Genomic DNA, 20,233 nt, shown 5'->3' with positions numbered 1-20,233 from the left:
GTTGGCGCATCTCTGCAAATCAGCAGGGATGCTCTAGAACACTTGTGACCCGCAAAACCACCCGTGTGCCACCACTGATAAGCCACATTTACAATGTGGCGCGCCTTGGCACACGGATGGGCAGATGCGTGTCGCATCCCCGGGCGGAAATGCGGCGCATTTCTGGAGTTGCGTTGCAAGGGCGACACGGCTCCAGCAAGGCTCGGGTGTGCCCTATGCCTAACATGCTGCATCACTCCTTATGCCTGCTTCAAGCAGGCACAGGGTTTTGACGCAGCATGGCAGTAAAAGTGACCCAGTGAAATCTTGTAGATTTCACTGTGTCACTTTTATGAGGCGTACCTGAGTGGGAACGCCCACTCTGCGCCGAAACGCCCACATGAAACCTGTTGCAGGTTTCATGTAGCGCAGGGGTTAACAATGTGACACATCTCCCTAGATGCGTCACGCTGTAAATACGGCGCAACATGGCTCATGGTTTACGCGGCTGCTGCGTCACAGAAGTGAAGCAACAACGGCGTAAATGTGTCGCAAGGGGCATGTAAATCTGCCCCGCAGTATGTCTCTCTTCAGGACCCCAAAGTCTATTCTTTCACTTCCAACACTCAGGGACCTTGTAAAAATTGTCGTATTATGGAGCCCAAATGTCCTTCCTGAGCTCTGCTTCTAGTGGGTCCAGGTTCCGTGGTTGTGGGTTCCACGGTTGTGAGGTTCCTCCGCTGTTGTGAGGGACCGCGGTTGTGGGTTCCACGGTTGTGGGTTCCGCGGTTCTAGGTTCTGCGGTTCTTGGTCCAGCTCATAGGCAGAGATGAAAGCGAACCTGCTTCCTGTTGTTGTCAGGATACAGCCTTGTGCACCGCGGGGCCTGCTTTAGTATCTGAAAAAATGATCGAAATAGATTTGCAACATAAAAAGAGGCTGGGGTGTGGGCGCCCCCTCCCCTGAGAGTGCCTGCTGAGATCTGAGTGAGCCAGCCGCCCACCAGTGACCTGTAATTGTGTCCAGGGGTTTGTATTTTGTTTGAGTCCAGGGGGGTGCATCTCGTGCTGCGGGAGCCTTGGAAGCCCCGCCGGGCCGGGGGGCGCGGAGGCTGGGTGCCCATGAGCCCGGGGCCCCGTGTCAGATCTTCAATGCTGCAGCTCAGTTCAGAAACACTGGCATGTTTCATATATTATTAGCTATACGTTGAAGTGCCACTTATTGTATGTCAGCAGAATGCAGGTCAGGCCTGGCCCAGGAACGAGGGGTTCACAGAGGATAATTGCTGTTACCCCGGGCGGTCTCATCAACTAGGAGGAGAGAAAATACAAGTGAAGGAGAGCCTGTATCCGGGAGTCTGCTGAGCATCCGCTGGGCAGGGGACCAGTGACAGCCGCTGAGAGTGCTCACCTGCACATGTGTGCTTTCATCTGTACTCTCTGTGCCTGCTTAGTCAGAGCACCTTTGTTTCTCCTCTTCTCACACCTGTGTACTTGTACTATCTGTGTCTGCTCAGTCGGAGCACCTTTGTGTCTTCCCTTCTCACACCTGTGTACTTGTACTATCTGTGTCTGCCCAGTCAGAGCACCTTTGTTTCTTCCCTTCTCGCACCTGTGTACCTGTTCTACCTTGCCCAGTCAGAGCACCTTTGTTTCTCCTCTGCTCACACCTGTGTACTTGTACTATCTGTGTCTGCTAAGTCAGAGCAACTTTGTGTCTCCCCTTCTCACACCTGTGTACTTGTACTATATCTGTCTGCACAGTCAGAGCACCTTTGTTTCTCCCCTTCTCACACCTGTGTACTTGTACTACCTGTGTCTGCTCAGTCAGAGCACCTTTGTTTCTCCCCTTCTCTTCTCACACCTGTGTACTTGTACTATCTGTGTCTGCTCAGAGCACCTTTGTGTCTTCCCTTCTCACACCTGTGTACTTGTACACTTTGCGTCTGCTCAGTCAGAGCACGTTTGTTTCTCCCCTTCTCACACCTGTGTACCTGTTCTACCTGTGTCTGCTCAGTCAGAGCACCTTTGTTTCTTCCCTTCTCGCACCTGTGTACCTGTTCTACCTTTGTCTGCCCAGTCAGAGCACCTTTGTTTCTCCTCTGCTCACACCTGTGTACTTGTACTATCTGTGTCTGCTAAGTCAAGGCAACTTTGTGTCTCCCCTTCTCACACCTGTGTACTTGTACTACCTGTGTCTTCTCAGTCAGAGCACCTTTGTTTCTCCCCTTCTCTTCTCACACCTGTGTACTTGTACTATCTGTGTCTGCTCAGAGCACCTTTGTGTCTTCCCTTATCACACCTGTGTACTTGTACTCTCTGTGTCTGCTCAGTCAGAGCACGTTTGTTTCTCCCCTTCTCACATCTGTGTACTTGTTCTACCCGTGTCTGCTCACTCAGAGCACCTTTGTTTCTCCCCTTCTCACACCTGTGTACCTGTTCTACCTTTGTCTGCCCAGTCAGAGCACCTTTGTTTCTCCCCTTCTCACACCTGTGTTTTTGCACTATCAGTGTCTGCTCAGTCAGAGCACCTTTGTTTCTCCCCTTCTCGCGCCTGTGTACTTGTTCTACCTGTGTCTGCTCAGTCAGAGCACCTTTGCGTCTTCCCTTCTCACACCTGTGTACTTGTACTCTCTGCGTCTGCTCAGTCAGAGCGCCTTTGTTTCTTCCCTGCTCACACCTGTGTACTTGTACTCTCTGTGTCTGCTCAGTCAGAGCACCTTTGTGTCTCCCCTTCTCACACCTGTGTACTTGTACTATCTGTGTCTGCTAAGTCAGAGCAACTTTGTGTCTTCCCTTCTCACACCTGTGTACTTGTACACTTTGCGTCTGCTCAGTCAGAGCATGTTTGTTTCTCCTTTTCTCACACCTGTGTACCTGTTCTACCTGTGTCTTCTCAGTCAGAGCACCTTTGTTTCTTCCCTTCTCGCACCTGTGTACCTGTTCTACCTTTGTCTGCCCAGTCAGAGCACCTTTGTTTCTCCTCTGCTCACACCTGTGTACTTGTACTATCTGTGTCTGCTAAGTCAGAGCAACTTTGTTTCTTCCCTTCTCACACCTGTGTACTTGTACTCTCTGTGTCTGCTCAGTCGGAGCACCTTTGTGTCTTCCCTTCTCACACCTGTGTACTTGTACTATCTGTGTCTGCCCAGTCAGAGCACCTTTGTTTCTTCCCTTCTCACACCTGTGTACTTGTACTCTCTGTGTCTGCTCAGTCGGAGCACCTTTGTTTCTTCCCTTCTCACACCTGTGTACTTGTACTATCTGTGTCTGCCCAGTCAGAGCACCTTTGTTTCTTCCCTTCTCGCACCTGTGTACCTGTTCTACCTTTGTCTGCCCAGTCAGAGCACCTTTGTTTCTCCTCTGCTCACACCTGTGTACTTGTACTATCTGTGTCTGCTAAGTCAGAGCAACTTTGTTTCTTCCCTTCTCACACCTGTGTACTTGTACTCTCTGTGTCTGCTCAGTCGGAGCACCTTTGTGTCTTCCCTTCTCACACCTGTGTACTTGTACTATCTGTGTCTGCCCAGTCAGAGCACCTTTGTTTCTTCCCTTCTCACACCTGTGTACTTGTACTCTCTGTGTCTGCTCAGTCGGAGCACCTTTGTTTCTTCCCTTCTCACACCTGTGTACTTGTACTATCTGTGTCTGCCCAGTCAGAGCACCTTTGTTTCTTCCCTTCTCGCACCTGTGTACCTGTTCTACCTTGCCCAGTCAGAGCACCTTTGTTTCTCCTCTGCTCACACCTGTGTACTTGTACTATCTGTGTCTGCTAAGTCAGAGCAACTTTGTGTCTCCCCTTCTCACACCTGTGTACTTGTACTATATCTGTCTGCACAGTCAGAGCACCTTTGTTTCTCCCCTTCTCACACCTGTGTACTTGTACTACCTGTGTCTGCTCAGTCAGAGCACCTTTGTTTCTCCCCTTCTCTTCTCACACCTGTGTACTTGTACTATCTGTGTCTGCTCAGAGCACCTTTGTGTCTTCCCTTCTCACACCTGTGTACTTGTACACTTTGCGTCTGCTCAGTCAGAGCACGTTTGTTTCTCCCCTTCTCACACCTGTGTACCTGTTCTACCTGTGTCTGCTCAGTCAGAGCACCTTTGTTTCTTCCCTTCTCGCACCTGTGTACCTGTTCTACCTTTGTCTGCCCAGTCAGAGCACCTTTGTTTCTCCTCTGCTCACACCTGTGTACTTGTACTATCTGTGTCTGCTAAGTCAAGGCAACTTTGTGTCTCCCCTTCTCACACCTGTGTACTTGTACTACCTGTGTCTTCTCAGTCAGAGCACCTTTGTTTCTCCCCTTCTCTTCTCACACCTGTGTACTTGTACTATCTGTGTCTGCTCAGAGCACCTTTGTGTCTTCCCTTATCACACCTGTGTACTTGTACTCTCTGTGTCTGCTCAGTCAGAGCACGTTTGTTTCTCCCCTTCTCACATCTGTGTACTTGTTCTACCCGTGTCTGCTCACTCAGAGCACCTTTGTTTCTCCCCTTCTCACACCTGTGTACCTGTTCTACCTTTGTCTGCCCAGTCAGAGCACCTTTGTTTCTCCCCTTCTCACACCTGTGTTTTTGCACTATCAGTGTCTGCTCAGTCAGAGCACCTTTGTTTCTCCCCTTCTCGCGCCTGTGTACTTGTTCTACCTGTGTCTGCTCAGTCAGAGCACCTTTGCGTCTTCCCTTCTCACACCTGTGTACTTGTACTCTCTGCGTCTGCTCAGTCAGAGCGCCTTTGTTTCTTCCCTGCTCACACCTGTGTACTTGTACTCTCTGTGTCTGCTCAGTCAGAGCACCTTTGTGTCTCCCCTTCTCACACCTGTGTACTTGTACTATCTGTGTCTGCTAAGTCAGAGCAACTTTGTGTCTTCCCTTCTCACACCTGTGTACTTGTACACTTTGCGTCTGCTCAGTCAGAGCATGTTTGTTTCTCCTCTTCTCACACCTGTGTACCTGTTCTACCTGTGTCTTCTCAGTCAGAGCACCTTTGTTTCTTCCCTTCTCGCACCTGTGTACCTGTTCTACCTTTGTCTGCCCAGTCAGAGCACCTTTGTTTCTCCTCTGCTCACACCTGTGTACTTGTACTATCTGTGTCTGCTAAGTCAGAGCAACTTTGTGTCTCCCCTTCTCACACCTGTGTACTTGTACTATATCTGTCTGCCCAGTCAGAGCACCTTTGTTTCTCCCCTTCTCACACCTGTGTACTTGTACTACCTGTGTCTGCTCAGTCAGAGCACCTTTGTTTCTCCCCTTCTCTTCTCACACCTGTGTACTTGTACTATCTGTGTCTGCTCAGAGCACCTTTGTGTCTTCCCTTCTCACACCTGTGTACTTGTACACTTTGTGTCTGCTCAGTCAGAGCACGTTTGTTTCTCCAATTCTCACACCTGTGTACCTGTTCTACCTGTGTCTGCTCAGTCAGAGTACCTTTGTTTCTTCCCTTCTCGCACCTGTGTACCTGTTCTACCTTTGTCTGCCCAGTCAGAGCACCTTTGTTTCTCCTCTGCTCACACCTGTGTACTTGTACTATCTGTGTCTGCTAAGTCAAGGCAACTTTGTGTCTCCCCTTCTCACACCTGTGTACTTGTACTACCTGTGTCTTCTCAGTCAGAGCACCTTTGTTTCTCCCCTTCTCTTCTCACACCTGTGTACTTGTACTATCTGTGTCTGCTCAGAGCACCTTTGTGTCTTCCCTTCTCACACCTGTGTACTTGTACTCTCTGTGTCTGCTCAGTCAGAGCACGTTTGTTTCTCCCCTTCTCACACCTGTGTACTTGTTCTACCCGTGTCTGCTCACTCAGAGCACCTTTGTTTCTCCCCTTCTCACACCTGTGTACCTGTTCTACCTTTGTCTGCCCAGTCAGAGCACCTTTGTTTCTCCCCTTCTCACACCTGTGTTTTTGCACTATCAGTGTCTGCTCAGTCAGAGCACCTTTGTTTCTCCCCTTCTCGCGCCTGTGTACTTGTTCTACCTGTGTCTGCTCAGTCAGAGCACCTTTGTGTCTTCCCTTCTCACACCTGTGTACTTGTACTCTCTGCGTCTGCTCAGTCAGAGCGCCTTTGTTTCTTCCCTGCTCACACCTGTGTACTTGTACTATCTGTGTCTGCTAAGTCAGAGCAACTTTGTGTCTTCCCTTCTCACACCTGTGTACTTGTACACTTTGCGTCTGCTCAGTCAGAGCACGTTTGTTTCTCCCCTTCTCACACCTGTGTACCTGTTCTACCCGTGTCTGCTCAGTCAGAGCACCTTTGTTTCTTCCCTTCTCGCATCTGTGTACCTGTTCTACCTTTGTCTGCCCAGTCAAAGCACCTTTGTTTCTCCTCTGCTCACACCTGTGTACTTGTACTATCTGTGTCTGCTAAGTCAAGGCAACTTTGTGTCTCCCCTTCTCACACCTGTGTACTTGTACTATACCTGTCTGCCCAGTCAGAGCACCTTTGTTTCTCCCCTTCTCACACCATTGTACTTGTACTCTCTATGTCTGCTCAGTAAGAACACAATTGTTTCTCCCCTTCTCACACCTGTGTACTTGTACTACCTGTGTCTTCTCAGTCAGAGCACCTTTGTTTCTCCCCTTCTCTTCTCACACCTGTGTACTTGTACTATCTGTGTCTGCTCAGAGCACCTTTGTGTCTTCCCTTCTCACACCTGTGTACTTGTACTCGCTGTGTCTGCTCAGTCAGAGCACGTTTGTTTCTCCCCTTCTCACACCTGTGTACTTGTTCTACCCGTGTCTGCTCACTCAGAGCACCTTTGTTTCTCCCCTTCTCACACCTGTGTACTTGTTCTACCCGTGTCTGCTCACTCAGAGCACCTTTGTTTCTCCCCTTCTCACACCTGTGTACCTGTTCTACCTTTGTCTGCCCAGTCAGAGCACCTTTGTTTCTCCTCTGCTCACACCTGTGTTTTTGCACTATCAGTGTCTGCTCAGTCAGAGCACCTTTGTTTCTCCCCTTCTCACACCTGTGTACTTGTTCTACCCATGTCTGCTCACTCAGAGCACCTTTGTTTCTCCCCTTCTCACACCTGTGTACCTGTTCTACCTTTGTCTGCCCAGTCAGAGCACCTTTGTTTCTCCTCTGCCCACACCTGTGTTTTTGCACTATCTGTGTCTGCTCAGTCAGAGCACCTTTGTTTCTCCCTTTCTCACACCTGTGTACCTGTTCTACCTTTGTCTGCCCAGTCAGAGCACCTTTGTTTCTCCTCTGCTCACACCTGTGTACTTGTACTATCTGTGTCTGCTAAGTCAAGGCAACTTTGTGTCTCCCCTTCTCACACCTGTGTACTTGTACTACCTGTGTCTTCTCAGTCAGAGCACCTTTGTTTCTCCCCTTCTCTTCTCACACCTGTGTACTTGTACTATCTGTGTCTGCTCAGAGCACCTTTGTGTCTTCCCTTCTCACACCTGTGTACTTGTACTCTCTGTGTCTGCTCAGTCAGAGCACGTTTGTTTCTCCCCTTCCCACACCTGTGTACTTGTTCTACCCGTGTCTGCTCACTCAGAGCACCTTTGTTTCTCCCCTTCTCACACCTGTGTACCTGTTCTACCTTTGTCTGCCCAGTCAGAGCACCTTTGTTTCTCCCCTTCTCACACCTGTGTTTTTGCACTATCAGTGTCTGCTCAGTCAGAGCACCTTTGTTTCTCCCCTTCTCGCGCCTGTGTACTTGTTCTACCTGTGTCTGCTCAGTCAGAGCACCTTTGTGTCTTCCCTTCTCACACCTGTGTACTTGTACTCTCTGCGTCTGCTCAGTCAGAGCGCCTTTGTTTCTTCCCTGCTCACACCTGTGTACTTGTACTATCTGTGTCTGCTCAGTCAGAGCACGTTTGTTTCTCCCCTTCTCACACCTGTGTACCTGTTCTACCCGTGTCTCCTCAGTCAGAGCACCTTTGTTTCTTCCCTTCTCGCATCTGTGTACCTGTTCTACCTTTGTCTGCCCAGTCAAAGCACCTTTGTTTCTCCTCTGCTCACACCTGTGTACTTGTACTATCTGTGTCTGCTAAGTCAAGGCAACTTTGTGTCTCCCCTTCTCACACCTGTGTACTTGTACTATACCTGTCTGCCCAGTCAGAGCACCTTTGTTTCTCCCCTTCTCACACCATTGTACTTGTACTCTCTATGTCTGCTCAGTAAGAACACCATTGTTTCTCCCCTTCTCACACCTGCGTACTTGTACTACCTGTGTCTTCTCAGTCAGATCACCTTTGTTTCTCCCCTTCTCTTCTCACACCTGTGTACTTGTACTATCTGTGTCTGCTCAGAGCACCTTTGTGTCTTCCCTTCTCACACCTGTGTACTTGTACTCTCTGTGGCTGCTCAGTCAGAGCACCTTTGTTTCTCCTCTGCTCACACCTGTGTACTTGTTCTACCCGTGTCTGCTCACTCAGAGCACCTTTGTTTCTCCCCTTCTCACACCTGTGTACTTGTTCTACCCGTGTCTGCTCACTCAGAGCACCTTTGTTTCTCCCCTTCTCACACCTGTGTACCTGTTCTACCTTTGTCTGCCCAGTCAGAGCACCTTTGTTTCTCCTCTGCTCACACCTGTGTTTTTGCACTATCTGTGTCTGCTCAGTCAGAGCACCTTTGTGTCTCCCCTTTTACTTCTGTGATGGGGTACGCCCCAGTGGGAGCTCAACCGCACCTCATTAGCCGCCTCCCAGGTTAAAGTCATGTTGAAAGGGGCGTCCCATCATTTACGGCTTCCGTGACCTCCTTTTGCCTTTTGGTGCCTGCGGTAGACTTGAGCTCCTTTATTGTCTGAGGATTCACGGCCCCCACCCAGAGCCTGCCTCCCTGGTACCCATACTCCTCAGATGCCGATTCGTCCCATGAGATGGAGCCCCGGTGCGGCTTGCTGGATGAATTTAGCTCGGCCTCGCTCTGGATCCCGCTTCTCTCTGACAGGCCACAAGATGGCCACCACCTTGTCTCAGGCCATGCTGGCAGTTTCCGCTGATTTTCCTTTGGCTCTTCTTGTCGGTCTTTTGGGCCACACTAACCCTACGGCCAATGTCTCTGGAGTCCACTCCTCCATCAGAGCCCCTTTCTTCTGTGCCACGGGGCCTGTACGGTGAAAAACTGGTGAGGAGCCCACCAAGAACATGCCACGCGCGGCTCTCCGCAGATCACACCTCAAATATTTTCAATTTGAAACCCAACCAGTCCACAGTTGTCATTTTCCACTGTGCTGCTCAAAATTCCAATCAGCCAAAGGAAGTTTATGTTTTTTTGCTTAGAATTTATACTGAGAATTTAACCCCTTCCGTGCTCATGACGGCCCCCCGCTGTCATGACTCACATGGGCATGTGCGCACGACGGACGGGGGCCGTCCGAACAATGCCCAAGAATGGAATGTCCAGCACTGCAGCGGAATTCGCACCGCAGCCAAGGTGATAACAGAAGATAAAGAAATTAGACAAAGTGAAGAGTTGCCAAGATAGCTCAACCAGGTTCTTCATAAATCATTCCCGCAGCAGAACCATCAAACACCCCAGATAGTGAAAAAGCACAGAAAGCTTGAGTTTGCATCAATGAATGAAGTCCACCTTCTGCACCCACCTGAGACCGTGGCACATAGAGCAAAAAGCAACAATCATATACCACATGGTACAGCGTCCCAGGCACCAAGAAAAGATTCACCTTCAATATCCAACCAAGCTCAACAACCAATTACCAAAGCCCATTGGACGTGCGACTAGAAGGCTCTACTACAAGCACATAAAGCACGAAAAGGCATTTACCTACCTAATACCTGACCTCCCCCTACAGATAGCCCCAGACAGTGTCCACAAATAAAACTAGGCGACTGGTTGTTACCAGAAGCATCTCTAGAAATGATTTTTATAAGGCAACATACAATGGGCCACAGATACAACTGGGGGGAGGTGCTCCGGCAAAGGGCATTGGTGAGGAATTTGTGCACACGCATGTCTGTGTACAGCCAGACAGACAGACAGACAGACAGATAGATAGATAGATAGATAGATAGATAGATAGATAGATAGATAGATAGATAGATAGATAGATTTTGCTTAAAATATTTAATTATGACTTGATATGTTCTGTGTGGATGTATGACATTACAACGCAGGCTTTTACATCGCATGCCTTTACAACGCGGTTTTTACAACGAAAACCTTTACAACGCATAGCGCTTTGGGGTGCTGGATAGTGAATAGTTTAATTTACTATTCCAACTCCAGTCCCCGTGTATACTAGGGAAGGTGTTGGACAGTAAATTAAACGTATTCCCTATCCTAGAGCGCACCCAGCGCAATGCGTTGTAAGGGTTTGCGTTGTAAAAGTTGCGTCGTAAAGGCACTGCGCGGTAAAAGTTGCGTTGTAAAGGATGTTTCCCGTTCTGTGTATATACCTATGCACATGTAGATGTAGGTACATACGCACAGACAAACTCATAGTTCGATATTTTAAGTAAATATGTAGGTTAATTTTTTATCAATCACTTCTTTGCAGTGACAGAGGTTGGGGATAATAATGTGTGTCACAAGGGGGCATATTTACAAGGGGATTTTGCCGTAGCAACATCACTTTTACCGACTTTGCTGCAGCTCCAGGCTCTGCCATTTCCTTGTAAATATGCCCCAAGGTGCGGTGTCTGTATTTTTTCTGTGACTTTCACAAGCTTCCGAGGTGGAGCATGGGTGGAACTGGTGTATGTGCCACATCTGACACTCTCTAGAGACGCCACTGGCCTGAACTCCCTGTACTTTGCAGGCAGGTGATGCTGATAGAGGTTCATGTTTGAAATCCAGGTGTGAGGTGTGCAGATTTCTTTTCTGTCGCAGTGTTTTCAGTGCTAGAGGTCCTAGAAATAGATGACGGACTCTACTTGAGAGGTTGTGTAGAGGCTGAGAGACACTGCAGACCAGTTCTCGCTATGATAATATTAGAAGCTCTGAGGCCTGAGATTACAAGAGTTTAAAATGAATTTGTTACTAGTGGGGTGCGTTTTTATCACTTTACAGAATGTACCACAAAAAACGGTATATTTCGAAGATACTGATCATCGCTTTCGGCGGAAGGAGATTTTAAAGCACCTTTGTACTGCCTGGCCCTTTGCATAATTTGTTATCTTGCTTGTGAAGCTGTGATGTACCTTATATCTTGCTTCAGGATCATTTGAAAAGAGTTATTACAGTATTCCATGTTCATGCTTAGGAAGCTGTGGGTGCATCTTACATGTGCCTGAGTTCATATTGGTTAATGAATATCTATCTAGCTATCTATTCATCTATCTATCTATCTATCTATCTATCTATCTATCTATCTATCTATCTATCTATCTATCTATCTATCTATCTATCTATCTATCTATCTATCTATCTATCTATCTATCTATCTGTCTGTCTGTCTGTCTGTCTGTCTGTCTGTCTGTCTGTCTGTCTGTCTGTCTGTCTGTCTGTCTGTCTGTCTGTCTGTCTGTCCACTGAAAAAACAGTGACAGTGATGTTATGAAGGAAGTGACCCGATTAGGGTCACCCGGGTCACTCACGCCTTCCCAATAAATAAAGTGTCGGTCAGACAGTAGAGAATACAAACCAATTGGTTTATTACTAATACGTTGCAGCGGAGCCCAGTCTGACCAGCCTCCTAAAATGACAGCAGAGGGACTGCCCCCCGTCGATACAGTAACACAAAATATACATTTCAAACACCTCTAAAGTCCCGCCCAAAGTAGAATTTTCCAGATCAGGCCATGGTGAACAAAGAAGGCATACATATGAGACATGGCACAGGGCTGGGTACATGCCATCTCGATCCCAGGGCGGCTCAGCCAGTGCCTTCCATTGTAATATGTGGGAATGGTTTTATCTAACAGCAAAGGTATGCAACAATAGATCATACATTCATTAGTGCAGCGAAGTTCCAACCTTGAGTAGTACAAGCGGGCGGCGCAGAGGCAGCCTTTCTGCTGAGGCAAGCATTATAAGACAGGAGCTCGATCTCAGTTACAAAATAAGATGGCACCAAGAAAAATGACACCATGAATGCTAACTTAACACAGAATATAGTATACGCATTGCAAAGGGAACACTTCAAGTCTGTGCATTATGGGAACAACATTTCAAATCTAACAGACCCTCCTTTTAGCATTCATGCTAAGCTTTGTTGGTGTAATCAGTTAATGGTCTTTACAATTCTAAGATGGGGAAAAAAGAGACATTCACACATAGAACACCAATGCTAACATATGAACTGTCCATTGAAACCAATACTCTAAAATATTAAACCAATATAATCAATATTTAAAAATACCATCATCAATACTCAGAAAATCCTGAAAATCCTGCATCATCATAGCTTTTGCATTAGAATCATGTCTCAGGGTCCTGGGAGGTGCCTTGAACATTGGTACACAGCAGGCACAACAGGCAGGGAGGCAGTGTATACACAGAGAGCATGCCAAAATGATACCTGCTATGGCAACCAGAAAAATAAGGATCTTCCTACCCTAAGTAGCGAATAGGCCCCAGAACCATCATGTGAATGACCATGTACCATTTTTCTGGTGTATATCCGAGGCTATTTTATGCAATTTCTGTATAGCAGCGAACACAGTGGGGGCGTGGTCAGGGATGTACACACAACAGCTACTGCTGATGAAGTAACAGGCCCCACCTGATCAGCCATGATAACATCTAAAACCATACAATTCTGGAGGGCAACAAGTCTTGTAGCCTGGACCTCTACTGTGATATTTGTCAAAATTCCTGCAGTCGTATTAATGGCTCCTTCCACCACCCTAGTGAGACGTCCAATATAAAGACTATTAGCCATAGGGCCCCAGAATGGTATGGTGCCTTTCATTGCGTCCGTGAACTGCTGCAAGGTGGTGTCTATCTGATCTATGTCATCAGTGCTACCTATTCTCTTAAACCGGAGCACATAGTCACCTCTACGCTGCAGGCGGTGGTCCCTCTGGTAATTAGGAGGGGCTATATACACAGGTGGCAAGAGGTAAGAAAGGTAACACCTTCCCGACCACCCTTCAGAAGCCAAACATAACTATGAGATCCTCAGACATAATAGGCAGTAGGTGGCGGAGTCAGGGGTGGGCTATTTCTTGCTCTCAAGCTATAAGTAGTGTTGCATCTGCTCTCCCCACCTCTATTTCTCCAGCCCCCTTGACACAGAAAGGAGCCATGACATCCACCACTGACAAGGGTATCGGCTTATCTTGAGTGACTTTGCGCGTCTGAAAGGACTGGTAGTATTCTGATGCATTGAACTGTAGGAAATTGTCCCTTTCTACTTGATACCAATTTCCCTTACTCACTTCCTTGTACTCATGCATGCAAAAACTCAAGAACAACCTGCCAAACGGCTCTCGGCCTCTGGGAGCACCGGGGGGGGGTACTCTATGCTGGAAACGTACATTCTGAGTCAGGGTACGAGAACTAGCACTTTTTTGTTCTAATGTGTCAGCCTGGTGAAATGAACGGAACATGCTAAGCAATGCAAACCACCCCTCACAGTACTAACATATGACAATGGCATGGATAGCAAGTTCTCACTTGTATGAGTTACTGAGGGCAACAACCCACATACCCAACATTGTGTCGTATTATAAGCAATGTGCATTTGATGCAAGGTCTGAATGAACACATTATCTTCATAAGACTTTCTGTGCTCCTCCTTGTGAGGTGCCAGAGTAACACAGATATGCTCGGGGGAGCAGGCGTAGTACCAATCAAAGTATGCACCGGATATTTCTCCTCCAGGAAATACATTACCCCAAGTATTATTATTAAAGAAATTAGAACAATTGTTACGTACACAACTTTAATTTTCACAGACCAGGAGGACCAGACAGGTCCATCCCTCTAAGGGTGCGGAGCTGCAAAAGGCTGCCCTTCCTCCTGAATAGGGTGACCAAAGGGATACATTCCTGCAAAACAGCGGAAAAGAGTTACACTTGGAGCCAACCTGGAATAAAAGCAAGAAACTGAGACAATATATATATTGTTCGGTAGGCGTAGGCGCTGCTGAGCACCGGTAGTGGAGCTGTTCGTCTAGCTCGGAACCAGATCCCACATTTCAGGGGAAAATATCTTCTCCTTGGAAACACAGTTCTTTTGCCCTGTTCGGTGACTGTTCAGATCACGCACCAATCTCCCTGTCCCTACGCTCTCGTTGGTACCACAGGCAGGGTAAGTTTGCCCTATTCTTCAACAAAGCAGTCCATCCCTACTAACCTGACTTTCCCTTTGGTGCACTGATACTCTTACGGGGGCGCAAATTGTACCCCAACACTCCAGGCACAGCGGGGTCTGAGAATAAGGGTTCAGGCTCAAGGGGACCAAGGGGCAAATGGGTCAGTCTCAGAGAAGTCGTGAATTGGCGCTCAACTGGACATGACTCAATCATAGATGAACCAACAGGCTGGGGCTCCTGGATGGCCTTAATTTCAGGTGGCACCGCCTCATTCACCACTGCATGACTCAACTCCTCGGTCGGTGCCCACGTGAGCCGGGCATCCGACAAAGGAATGAACCGTGGCACCCGCTCTGTCTCACAATCCCCAATCCTGTCCGCGACCCACTGGTCATAGGGCAGCGGGAGGGGCACCCTCTTGCCTGTGGATCCAATTCTTCCGACCGTCGACCTTCACCGCTGTCCTGGTGGCCAGAAGGACCTGCAGGGGTCCCTTCCAGCATGGCTTCAAACCGGTCTTCCGCTGAAAATTCCGGACCAGTATCCAATCATCTGGCCATATCTCATTGGCCGGACCCTCTGGGTTTTGCGGCACTGTTTCAGCAGTCTGTTGGTGAATACAACACAAATTTTTGTCAATTCAAAAAGGTAGTCTATAAGTAAGGGGTATTCTATGTCAGATAACCTACGAGGTTGCAGGAAGCCCCATACATTTGCCGGGCATCCAAACACAACCTCATATGGGGACAATCCTGTTCTAGAGTGAGCTGTGACTCTCGTAGGCATTAGTGCTAGGAGTAAAGCATCTGGTCACTCCCATCCTGTGCTATCTTTGATCTTGGCCATTTACCATTTTCAGCTTGAGAGTATGGTTGTACTTCTCGACCAAGCCTGCTGATTGGGGGTGGTTCGCTGCATGAAACCTTTGCCTAATGTGCAACCCGTTGCACACCAATGGGATGACCTTGGCATTGAAGTGGCTGCCATTGTCACTCAAAATCAAACGGGACAAACCAAAACGCAAGAAGAACTCTTTCAAGAGTACCTTCACTGTCACAATGCTGGGGTTCTCTTTAGTGGGATAGACCTCAGTCTATTTACTGAATGCACAGACAGCCACCAACACATATTTCAAGTTATTGACTCGTTCCATTTTGATGTAATCCATCTGGGAACCTCGAAAGGGAAGGAGGGCGGTGCAAAACTGCCAACAGGAGTGGGGGAAGCCTTCCGAGGATTATGCATCAGGTAGATCATGCAGTAAGTCACAAGGTGGACTGCAACCTTGGGAATAGTGTCATTCCACCCTAATTGGAAGGGAGGAGAAAGACTAGAATAGAGGAGAGGTAAGAAAAGAGGGTGAAAGAAGGAAAAGAGCCAGATGTGTATCCCCAGTTTCAAGGATCCAATCCCGAAGGGGAAGGCCAAGTCTTGCCTCTTATTCGCCCCACAAACCTAGAAGGATGTCATGCTTCATCATCAGACTTTTTTTGCACCTCGTCAGGCAGGCGCTGAAATGCCTGATGGGCCCCCGATGGGTCTTTTCACAGGCGTAGTATTCCTGCTAGTGCGGGGCAGCTGCTTGGCCCGACCAATGCCCCGTCCTCTGCTGTTGCCCCGGGACACCTGTTGCATCAACACCTTCCTCTTCAACTCCTTATTTTTCTTCTCTACCTTCTACTTCTCTTCGCTCTCTCTGGGCTCGTAATACTGTGCCATACTTAATATAAAAGATAGGGAGAAAGTAGTCTAAGTGATCTCCGAAGCCTGCATCTGAGTCCCGATCTCAGGTAGGAAGTTCTTGGCGAACCTGTTAACAAACAGCCGGACACCTTCCTCCATCGATAAATCTTGTCCGCTAAAATCCCAAAACACCCCTTCAAACCTAGTGAAGAAGTTGGATACACTTTCATCTTTCTTCTGGCGACATGCTGTTAACTTATCCCAATCTACTCTTCTAGGTGGGATCAAGGAGTGCATATGCATGATAATTCGACCCGGCATAGCTAGTATCTGAGCCTTAAGCTTCTCGCCAGGCTTCCTCTCTTTATCCCATGCCCTGATCTCAACCCAAGTGCCACCCAGCCCCACTACGTGGTCCTGCGTGTGCACCTGCCGCCAAATATCAACCGGCACCGAAAAACATCTCAATGTCGGCCAGCGTCATCACCGTCGAAGACACAGCCTCTGTCAACTCTTTGTAATAAGCAGTCAGGTTTTTTCTGGGGTCGGGCAACTGAGTCTTAAGAGACAAAACCTCACTCCTTTTCCAAGGAGTATGGACCCACTGTTCCTGGAAACGGGCCTCTACTCGCTGCCTGATAACTTGGTCCTGCCCATTTCGAAGCTCTGGTATTTTGGGGTGGTAGATGGGATGCACTTCCCTCATTGGGAACTGGGACACTGCAATCGGACTCTTTTGGATCAACCTACCTCGGTATCCAATCAACGTGGTAACATTACTAAAAACGTCATTAGGGGCCATGGCAGCTGCATACACATTGTCCAGACTATCAAAGATAATTTGGGGGCAACACTAATAAAACACTGCTCCCATAGCCCAATCAGGGTAGCTGACATATGCTTGAGGGCATGCTGCTGCACGAACGGCTCATAATCTTTCACTACACTCCACACATCATCCACACTGTAAATCGGACTCTGGGCCCACTGAGAGGCCTGGTCAGCCACCATCTTCTTCTATGCATCACCCACATCAGACCGAATTAACACTCACCCCATTCTTTCCTTGGCAGCCTCCCGATCCCCATCATCCAGTTCCCGCACCGATGTGCGAGCATACAACAAGGGCGAGAAAAGGGAGTGAGGGGGGACACACTCATAGATGTTACAGGAACTGGGGACACTAATGTCTGTGTAATGGGTGTAAGCGAGAGAGATAGGGAAGAACCAGGGGGAACAGGCACAGCAGATCGGCCTATAATTGCTGCAGTCTCAGCTGATGGAGCCGAAGAGGAAATGAGGGTTGCTCCATCTGAAACAACCAAGTCAGGGGCAAGGGAACCGGAGGCAGAAGCATGGGAGGCGAGGTGCTGGGTCGGCAGGGCTGCTGTAAATACCCTTTGCGGGACATAAGGAGGTGGCGGCTGCACATCTAACAGATTCTCTACGAAGGGATCGCCTTCTTCACGTGTAACCTAAGACTTATCGCATTGCAATCTAATCTTCCGGTCAGCACATTCTATACCCTTCTCTATCTTCTCTCTCTCGAACGCTATAGCCTTTTGCATTACTGTCTGCATTTTCCCTCTCTGGGCCTCCTTTCCCTCTCTTATCCATCTTTGCTTAGCTTCCTTTTGCCATACCTGAAGATAGTCAAACATCGATAGCCTACTTCTTTTTGTAAACAATTTATCCTGCAAGAAGTTCAATTTCTGTTCATCTGTTCTGTCAAAGGCCACTGTAACTCGGCGTTGTTACTCGTATATTTGTGCCATAATGTACTAAACATAATAAGGCCAAGGCCATGCTTCACATACATGTCGAAGTTTGGGGTGCCTTCTGGAGGTGCAGGCTGCCTCTCTTCCAATCGAGCATCATCAGAGCAACAACGGCACCTCAAACAGCAGAGCTTGCTAAAACAGGGCATCTTCAAGAATAAAGAGAAACAGATTCACTACTTGCACCAGACAAGTGACTTACCAATTCCTTCCCACAGGTTCATCCTTGGACCGTACTGAAAGCTCAAAGACCAAAACCCAGTCCGCAAACTGCACCAATTCTTCAAATCAGACTTCGCTTCACAAGTCCCAAACACTAGTCAAACCCCAGCCGTTTTCTAGAAAAAGCTGAATTCACCAAGTCGCCCGGCAGAGGGTCCACAGACACCCTGTATCTCCACAGCAGTCCACAGACCTATCAAGTTCACATACAAACCAAGAAATGGTCTCCAGACCATATCCCAAATTATTCAAGACGGCGCCATATTTACTAAGAATAAAAAACAAGCATTTGCAATGCAATAGGTCTCGCATTATGAAAGTTTGAGCTATAGGTCTTGTAAATGACAATTTTTTTATTTATGTGTTGATTTTGAAAATAGCTAAATTAATAGCTTTGTCATTTTCAATGCCAATAGTTATAACTTTCGCACATGTGACGACTATAGCATTTGTAATGCAACATGTTTTGTATTTACGTGACTTAGATGTATTGATATTACAAATAGCAACGGCTTTTAATTTTTTTAAATAATTAATACTTAAATAAAAGTGATTGTAATTTATATTGGCAATAGCTTAAACTTTTGTAAATAACGTTTGTGAAGATTATGTTCAGTGTATTTTATTGTGATGAAAATCCAAGAACAGAAGTGAAATAACATCTTTTTGTGACATTTGTAATAAAGCCTGAAACATTGAGAGAACATAATTGAACCAGTTGTTGTTAAATGGTTGCACAGATTGATGCTGTGATGTCGCAAAGTGATGCTGGGATTGCGCTGAGTGATGCTGGGATTGCGCTGAGTGGTGCTGTGGTGGTGCTGAGTGGTGCTGTGGTGGTGCTGAGTGGTGCTGTGGTGGTGCTGTGGTGGTGCTGAGTGGTGCTGTGGTGGTGCTGAGTGGTGCTGCTGAGTGGTGCTGTGGTGGTGCTGAGTGGTGCTGTGGTGGTGCTGAGTGATGCTGTGGTGGTGCTGCTGAGTTCTCTCTGTAACTGCACTCTGCAACTGCACTCTGAATCTGCACTCTGCACTCTGAATCTGCACTCTGAATCTGCACTCTGCACTCTGAATATGCACTCTGAATCTGCACTCTGAATCTGCACTCTGAATCTGCACTCTGAATCTGCACTCTGCACTCTGAATCTGCACTCTGAATCTGCACTCTGAATCTGCACTCTGAATCTGCACTCTGCACTCTGAATCTGCACTCTGAATCTGCACTCTGAATCTGCACTCTGCACTCTGAATCTGCACTCTGAATCTGCACTCTGCACTCTGAATCTGCACTCTGAATCTGCACTCTGCACTCTGAATATGCACTCTGAATCTGCACTCTGCACTCTGAATCTGCACTCTGAATCTGCACTCTGCACTCTGAATCTGCACTCTGAATCTGCACTCTGAATCTGCACTCTGAATCTGCACTCTGCACTCTGAATCTGCACTCTGAATCGGCACTCTGCACTCTGAATCTGCACTCTGAATCTGCACTCTGAATCTGCACTCTGCACTCTGAATCTGCACTCTGAATCTACACTCTGAATCTGCACTCTGCACTCTGAATCTGCACTCTGAATCTGCACTCTGCACTCTGCACTCTGAATCTGCACTCTGCACTCTGAATCTGCACTCTGCACTCTGAATCTGCACTCTGAATCTGCACTCTGAATCTGCACTCTGAATCTGCACTCTGCACTCTGAATCTGCACTCTGAATCTGCACTCTGCACTCTGAATCTGCACTCTGAATCTGCACTCTGCACTCTGAATCTGCACTCTGAATCTGCACTCTGAATCTGCACTCTGCACTCTGCACTCTGAATCTGCACTCTGCACTCACAATCTGCACTTACAATCTGCACTCTGCACACTGCACTCTGCACACTGCACTCTGAATCTGCACTCTGCACTCTACATATGGTATGTTATGCTTACATACGTTCCATATATTATCCATGTATATGCCACATTTAGTTAAGAATATATGTTCTGTTTAGTTACATTACTTTGTATACCCTTTTATGCTGCTCTAAAGTTATTTCAATGGGTGAAATCCGGAGCCTGGCCGAGAGTAACAAGGCAGTGCTGGGAGGGGGGCTGCGCACCAACTGAAGTGCTCTGGTTGCACGGCCTGCGGCCGTGTGAAGTGATAAGCCTTTGAAGTATGTAAAGGCTGTGTTTGCGGGGAGAGAGAGGGGAGGTGCTGGTGTGGGAGGAGGGCTGCTACGGCCTGGGGGAAGCTGGCTAGGGAGGGGGAGGAGAAATGAATGTAAGGCTGTGGGGAACAGAGTTTATGGCCCAAAAGCGCGTGCCTGTGGCCACGTGAACTTCAAGAAAACGCCAAGGAACGAAGCCCTTGGTTTGAAGAGGATTTCGAGCACTTGAATTCTCGCTCCTC

This window comes from Lissotriton helveticus, chromosome 9 (genome assembly GCF_964261635.1).
Source record: "Lissotriton helveticus chromosome 9, aLisHel1.1, whole genome shotgun sequence".
NCBI lineage: Eukaryota > Metazoa > Chordata > Amphibia > Caudata > Salamandridae > Lissotriton > Lissotriton helveticus.
Note: the sequence above shows the minus strand (reverse complement) of the source record.